Here is a 6,000-nt window from a genome sequence, read left to right on the forward strand (position 1 = left end):
CAATCAAAAAAATAAATCAAGCCATGATTTGTGCTTGCACGTGCCAGGCACAATGCTAAGCGCTTTTTCCACATCTTATCTCATTTGATCTTCACAACAAACCGAAAGTTGACATTTTAACCCACATTCTCTGACTCAAATTACAGAATTCTTTCTGTATAATTACCTAGAGGTTGTTACAAACACATAGTAAGTAATAGAAAGGAAATACAAGTGCTTTAGATCAGAGCTGGAAAATGTCAAAAATGAATCAATCCAAAGTTCTGTCATTCATGACCAGCTCAGCAACAGTGAAATAAAGTGTGGTTTCCATGCTTTGGCAAATATGAGCTTGCTGCCTCATGACAGAATTTCCCATGGGGCAGGACTCAGGGAGAATCTTGGTCTATCTGATTACCTTTTTGCCGCAAATATTGGATCAGTTTCTGCAGGAATAGGCTCAGTAGGTCTCTTTCCCTCAGACAGTTCTTTGTTCTCCTGAGCAGGACCATTCAGGGAATGACTTAAGTTGTGGGCTCTTCTTGGGAGTTTCTGGGGACTGAACAAATGAAACCTCATTTTTCTAGCAGACATTTTACTGAGAGGTACCAATCTTAGTACAGCACCCATCCTTCTCTCATTTTGTCCCAAGACTTAGAAATATAGATGGTGCAGTAAAGAGTGTTGAATTTTAAGTCAAGACCTAATTCTAATCAAATGTTGTTGGAGGTAGCTAGGAGGTATAACAGATAGAGTGCCAAGCCTGGAGTCAGGAAAACCTGAGTTCAAATTCGGCCATGCACACTAATTAGCTTTGTGATCCTGGGTGAGTCACTTAACCTTGTTTGCCTCAGTTTCCTCATCTGTAAAATGAGCTGGAGAAGGAAATGGCAAGCTACTCCAGTATCTTTGCCAAGAAAACCCCAGAAAGGGGTCACAAAGAGTTGCACATGACTGAAAATGACTAAACAACAACACCGTTGTCTTATAGGTAGTAAGTGTCAAAGGCAGTATTCAGATTTTGATCCTGTGATTTCTCAGCACTCTTGTCCTCTCATCCCTTTTTTTTTGACTCTTAGAATTATCTTTCCCATGCCAGCACAGTATCTTGTGTAAAATAGTGGTTAATAAATATGTATTGAATTGAATTGAATTAGAGGGAGAAGTGATGTCTGGATCAGGTTAGATAATCTCTCCAAGCTCTGGTGTCTGCTGAGTAACATGGAAGGCAGTTCATTTGATGATCTTCTGGCATTCCATCTCAGAGATACTTCACTCTTCTTGTCTTGTTTGCCCTTTTCCTATTGCCTCACTCTTTCCCCTCTCCATTTCTTCTATGTCCATATCTACCTGCATGCCATAAGACTTCTGGTGATATCCTCAGGATTTCTTAGATCTCCTTGAGGGAGACCACTCAGGACCAGAGTGGTTGCTGACCTTCTAGAATAACTTTGACAATGCTTTTTTAGACTCATGTCGGTGAGAGGAGCTTACAGCTACATTGCTGACTTGGTAGATTTTTCTGACTGCTTCTGGATCAAGAATGAAAGGAATGGAGAAAGCAGAAATACTACAATCTCTCTCTTTTTTCCTCCTTCTCCTCTAGGCGGGTAACAGTTTTATGTTTGCTTCATAAATGAAGCAGCTTTAAGCAAATTCATATTCTGTCTGGAGTGACAGACTGAGTCTCTGTCTGTACTTGCTACCCATGACTCCATAATGATGATTCAGAAATGGGGACAAAGTGTCTTACTGTGAAACCAGCGCTGAATTAATCATCTGCAAAGAAGAATATGCATGGAGCAAAACTCTATTTTAAGGATTTGGGAATTTGCCGTCTCATTTGGCAACTCATGTTGGGAAAGGAACTACGTTCCCTGGACTCCATGCACCACCCGCATGCCTCCAGCAACGAGTAGTTTACCAAACATCCATGTGTTCTAATCCTTCAATTGCCATCTGCATCCCACAGTTTAACCTGGTCTGTAGAAATGGCCTTGATCTTGGATTATGGGGATGAAAAAAATGAAAGAGAAGCAGAGTTTTAAAGACACTCTGGTATGGGAAGAGGGGAAATCTGAGAGATGCAGAAGGTTAGCATGCTGGCTTTTAATCTTACGGAATCTAGGTTCATGTTTTGGACGACATGACGTGGATCCAGTCTCTTTCTCTGCCCAATGAATACCATATCTATCCATCTCAAAAAAAAAAAAAAGCCTACCGGATAATCTGACATGGTTGGCTGTCCATGGCTGTCCATGCAGGGGAAGTCAATATTGAATTAGACTGGTGGTGTTGTCACCACATGGAGAAGCTCTGAAAGAGTTAATATATGAAGAAGCGTTCAGCACTGACTATCAGAAGGGCCTACCTGAAGAAGACGACATTTGGTGCCCCTGGTGATGTCTGCCCTTTTTTGATAACCACTATGGTGTGTATAGATACGTTTCCAAAATATGTTAGAGCATTTTATATACATATATTCTAGAAACCTTACACAAAGTTATGTAAAGAGAGTCTTAGGAGAAACTGCTGAATGTATGGAGATCCCACTTAAAACTGCAGCTGTGGGAGGGACATTCATATGGCTTAGAATATTCAGTATCTAATAAGAGACAACCACAACCCTAAACATTGGTATCCAAAACCTTGGCCTTTGCAAAAGAGCAAGAAATCTAGCAACTTCAGCTACTGGTAACATAGTCTTCATCGTGTTTGAAATATCCATTTATTTAAGATCTGGCACTATTCATTAAGGGTGTAATTCAGAGATTTTTTTTTTTAAGCTTTATTCAGTTTTGCATGTTGGCTTGCTGTTTAAAACACATGACTGCCTAGGGCATATTTTGGAGAAACTTGGCAAGTGTTGCTAAGAAGGGCAAAGGATCTGTGATTTCATCAGCACTGGGGATTCTTAGAACCAATCTGCAACCTACTAGATAAATCTAAGAGGTTGGTTCAGTGAGGTACATGGAAGTTAGTGACTGACCCAGAGTCACACAGCTAGCAAGTGTCAGGGGTGGAATTTGAACCTAGGTCTTCCTGATTCTAGGCCTTGTACCGAACCTACTACCAAGCTTCCGGTACCAGAGTCCTCCATAATATGGACACGTAGTAATTTTAAGCTAGAATTTAAAGTGTCTTGAGAAACCTTTCTAATGACATGTTCCATCTTCTAAAGGCAGACAGTTTATTAAAGCCAATGAACAATTAATTCTTAGTTTTTTTCTGCTTAATATTGGAGAGAGAGAGAGAGAGAGAGAGAGAGAGGATGAGAGAGTGAGAGTGTGTGAGTGTGGGTGTGGGTGTTTTAATGTGCCACAAAGCTACAAATAGAGACAAAAGTGTATCCTTCCAAGCTGAAGATTGGGGCAACAGTACAATGATGAATTATTTCCACAGACTGGCCATTGACAAACTGGCCTCTTGACCCAGAAAGGCATGAAACAGTCATTGTTCTCCTTCCTTTGTATCGAAATGTCAGAAGGTCTCCGTGGTAGTTGGAATCTTCAGTTTGGACTATTCTGTATGGACTGCCTGATTCTCCAAGCTTTAGAAGACAGTTAGATGCATTTAACAGTAAAACAATGCTGAGCATAATTGCTTGATACTAGTTAGTTGGACACAGGCTCTGACATGCCTGCCTGTAGAGAGAATGCATAGCTTCATTATTATAGTCCAGAGTTGACCAAATAGAGAACGTGTGACATTATTGGAGTTAGCCAGCTGGCATCTACGTCTAGGAAAGCACCTTGCGATTTGCTGTTACATTCCTATCCCATCATTGCATTTCAGAGTTGCCTTCTGAAGTAGCTTCAGAAGGTCTGATGAAAGGTCTTTAAAGCTTTGCACCTTATTTTGAAAAACCTAGATTGTAAAGAAGCCAGCCCCATGGCTAATGGTTCTTGGACAGTGAAATCCAAATGGTCCTGAACATTGGGTTACACAATACCCTTTTCACACTGCCAAACTCTAATATCAGAAACATCTTAACTTCCCTTCATTTGGTTATTGAGCTAGTCATTGGTCATGCCATACTGTAAGGTAAAATGTCAATTTAAAAAAAGTTTCCTTTAGGTAAGATTTAGATTGTTTCTAGTAAATCAAAGTGTTTTGGGGGATTTTTGTGATGCATTTTATCAACTAGATTTAAATCTGTAGGGGAAAAAAAACCCTTCGTTTCACATTCACAGCTGTCCCTATGACATATTTCTCTAGTTAAGGTGTGTCATCCACATTTCTTCTTACTGGCGCATTTATTAGTCCTTCCACATTTCTTTGTTTTCAACACAGAACAAGGAGAGAAAAATAGAGCTGACAGTTTCACGTGTAGTATTTGGTTCTGGGGTCTGGGTGTATAAAATGCTGACCTTCCAGAATCATTGTTGTTTTTATTTAGAATGTAAATAGGGCTCATTAGTCAAAGCAAGATTCAGTTTTACCCAAGGTAAATTGGATAACTATTTGCACAAGTGATGGTTTTTCAGCTCTGCTTGAATGAACAGTTTGGAACACCTCCTACAAATACATCACGACATTCAAGTACTCTTTAGATCCTGCAGTCAGGAAGAGTTGCTTTAATGTAAGTTTAACATTTGGAAACCCACCAAATTATGCATTTCAATCTTTATTTTATTAAAAGCTAAGAGCCTAAAATGGAGGATGTACATAAAGTTCAAAATGCCAGAAGATGTTTTAAAATCAATTTGGGACAGACCAATCCGTAAATTACTTTTCTGGCCATTTGTTATTATTGTATTTTTGGTTTTTTTTATGGAGAAATGAGAGGCAAATTTTATAAGTCATCTCATCCTTAGTATAATTTTAGAATATGCCACCTTGAAACTCCCCTTAGAATCAATCCATCAATCAACAAACACTTTTTAAGCACCTGTGTGCCAGGTACCACATAAGGTGCAAGGAGAAAAAGATGAATTTTTAGTTTGAGTGCTCCAAGGAACATTACTGTAATATTGAATTACATATTCACTAGAATTGGAAATGCCTTTGTTCTAGGAGACAAATAAGAGTACTTTAATTTCATAATGAGGGCTTTTTCCAAACAATTATTCCTGTAAAAAGTCTATTTCTGAGATCCTGAAATATTAACTAAGCAAAAATACATATCTGTCTATATATGTATGTAGATACTTGTGTATTTCTGATGACTGTCACCAAGTACATGCATACTACAGTTGCTTTCTCTTTACATTTTCATCATTATTATTTTAAGCACAGGAGCTGTTGAATGGAAGATGTAACAACACAGTGCCATTTTCATTTATTTGACTCATGAGCTCTAAGACTCACAATATCTCCCCAGTCAGAAAATCCTAGTCTCCTACACTATCAAACACTAGTGTAGGATCGCACACGATATCTACTTGCCATGATTTTGCAGTGAGTGTGCTTGAAAAAAAAAGGACCCTGATTCCTTTTCGATGGATGCACAGGTATATTGCTGGTTCTGTTTTAGGTTGGAGTTCTAATGTAAATGTATGTCAACACTACTTTGCATAGTTTATTATGACTGAAGGTTAATTAAATCAAAGAGGTTTGTAAAATGTGATGTGTATGTGTATATACCGTATGCGTACTTTTTAAAATAGGTGTATGTCCCGACTCTTTTTTTTTATACTGGTTTGAATTTGAAATTACATTATATATACATATACTTTATTGTTCTAAATAAAGAATTTTATGCACTATTGTGACATGGTCTTGTTGTTAATGATTTCACAGTTCTTCATATAGTCATGGAAATTACAGACCCTGAGATGGGGAAGGGACTGTGGAGGTCACCTGTGCCTGAACAGGATTCCCTATTGTAATACTATCTAATCCAGTCTCTGCTTGAAGATCACCTCCTAAGAAAGCGCATTCTACATTTAGACTGTTCTAATCATTAGGATTTTCCCCCTTCCATCAAGCCCAAATTTAATCATCATACATGCATACCTATATGTATATGTGTACACACACACACACACACACACACACACACACACACACACACACACA

At 38.6% G+C, this 6,000-nt stretch overlaps 1 protein-coding gene across 3 annotated transcripts in view; it reads left to right on the top strand.

The window, feature by feature from the left end:
* The window catches only part of KITLG (KIT ligand), a 144,522-nt gene that overhangs the window by 112,822 nt on the left and 25,700 nt on the right, over positions 1–6,000 (top strand). For 2 of the 3 annotated variants that reach the window (XM_027842527.1, XM_027842529.1), the window contains one exon: positions 1,586–3,193. The exons of the other annotated variant lie outside the window; for it this stretch is intronic. The gene's annotated coding sequence lies outside the window, so the exon portion shown is untranslated. Of the gene's footprint in view, positions 1–1,585; positions 3,194–6,000 lie in introns of those variants that run through there. 3 annotated transcript variants of the gene reach the window in all.

Source organism: Vombatus ursinus, unplaced genomic scaffold, assembly GCF_900497805.2.
Source record: "Vombatus ursinus unplaced genomic scaffold, bare-nosed wombat genome assembly UNPS02014874.1, whole genome shotgun sequence".
In the NCBI taxonomy this organism is placed as follows: Eukaryota; Metazoa; Chordata; class Mammalia; order Diprotodontia; family Vombatidae; genus Vombatus; species Vombatus ursinus.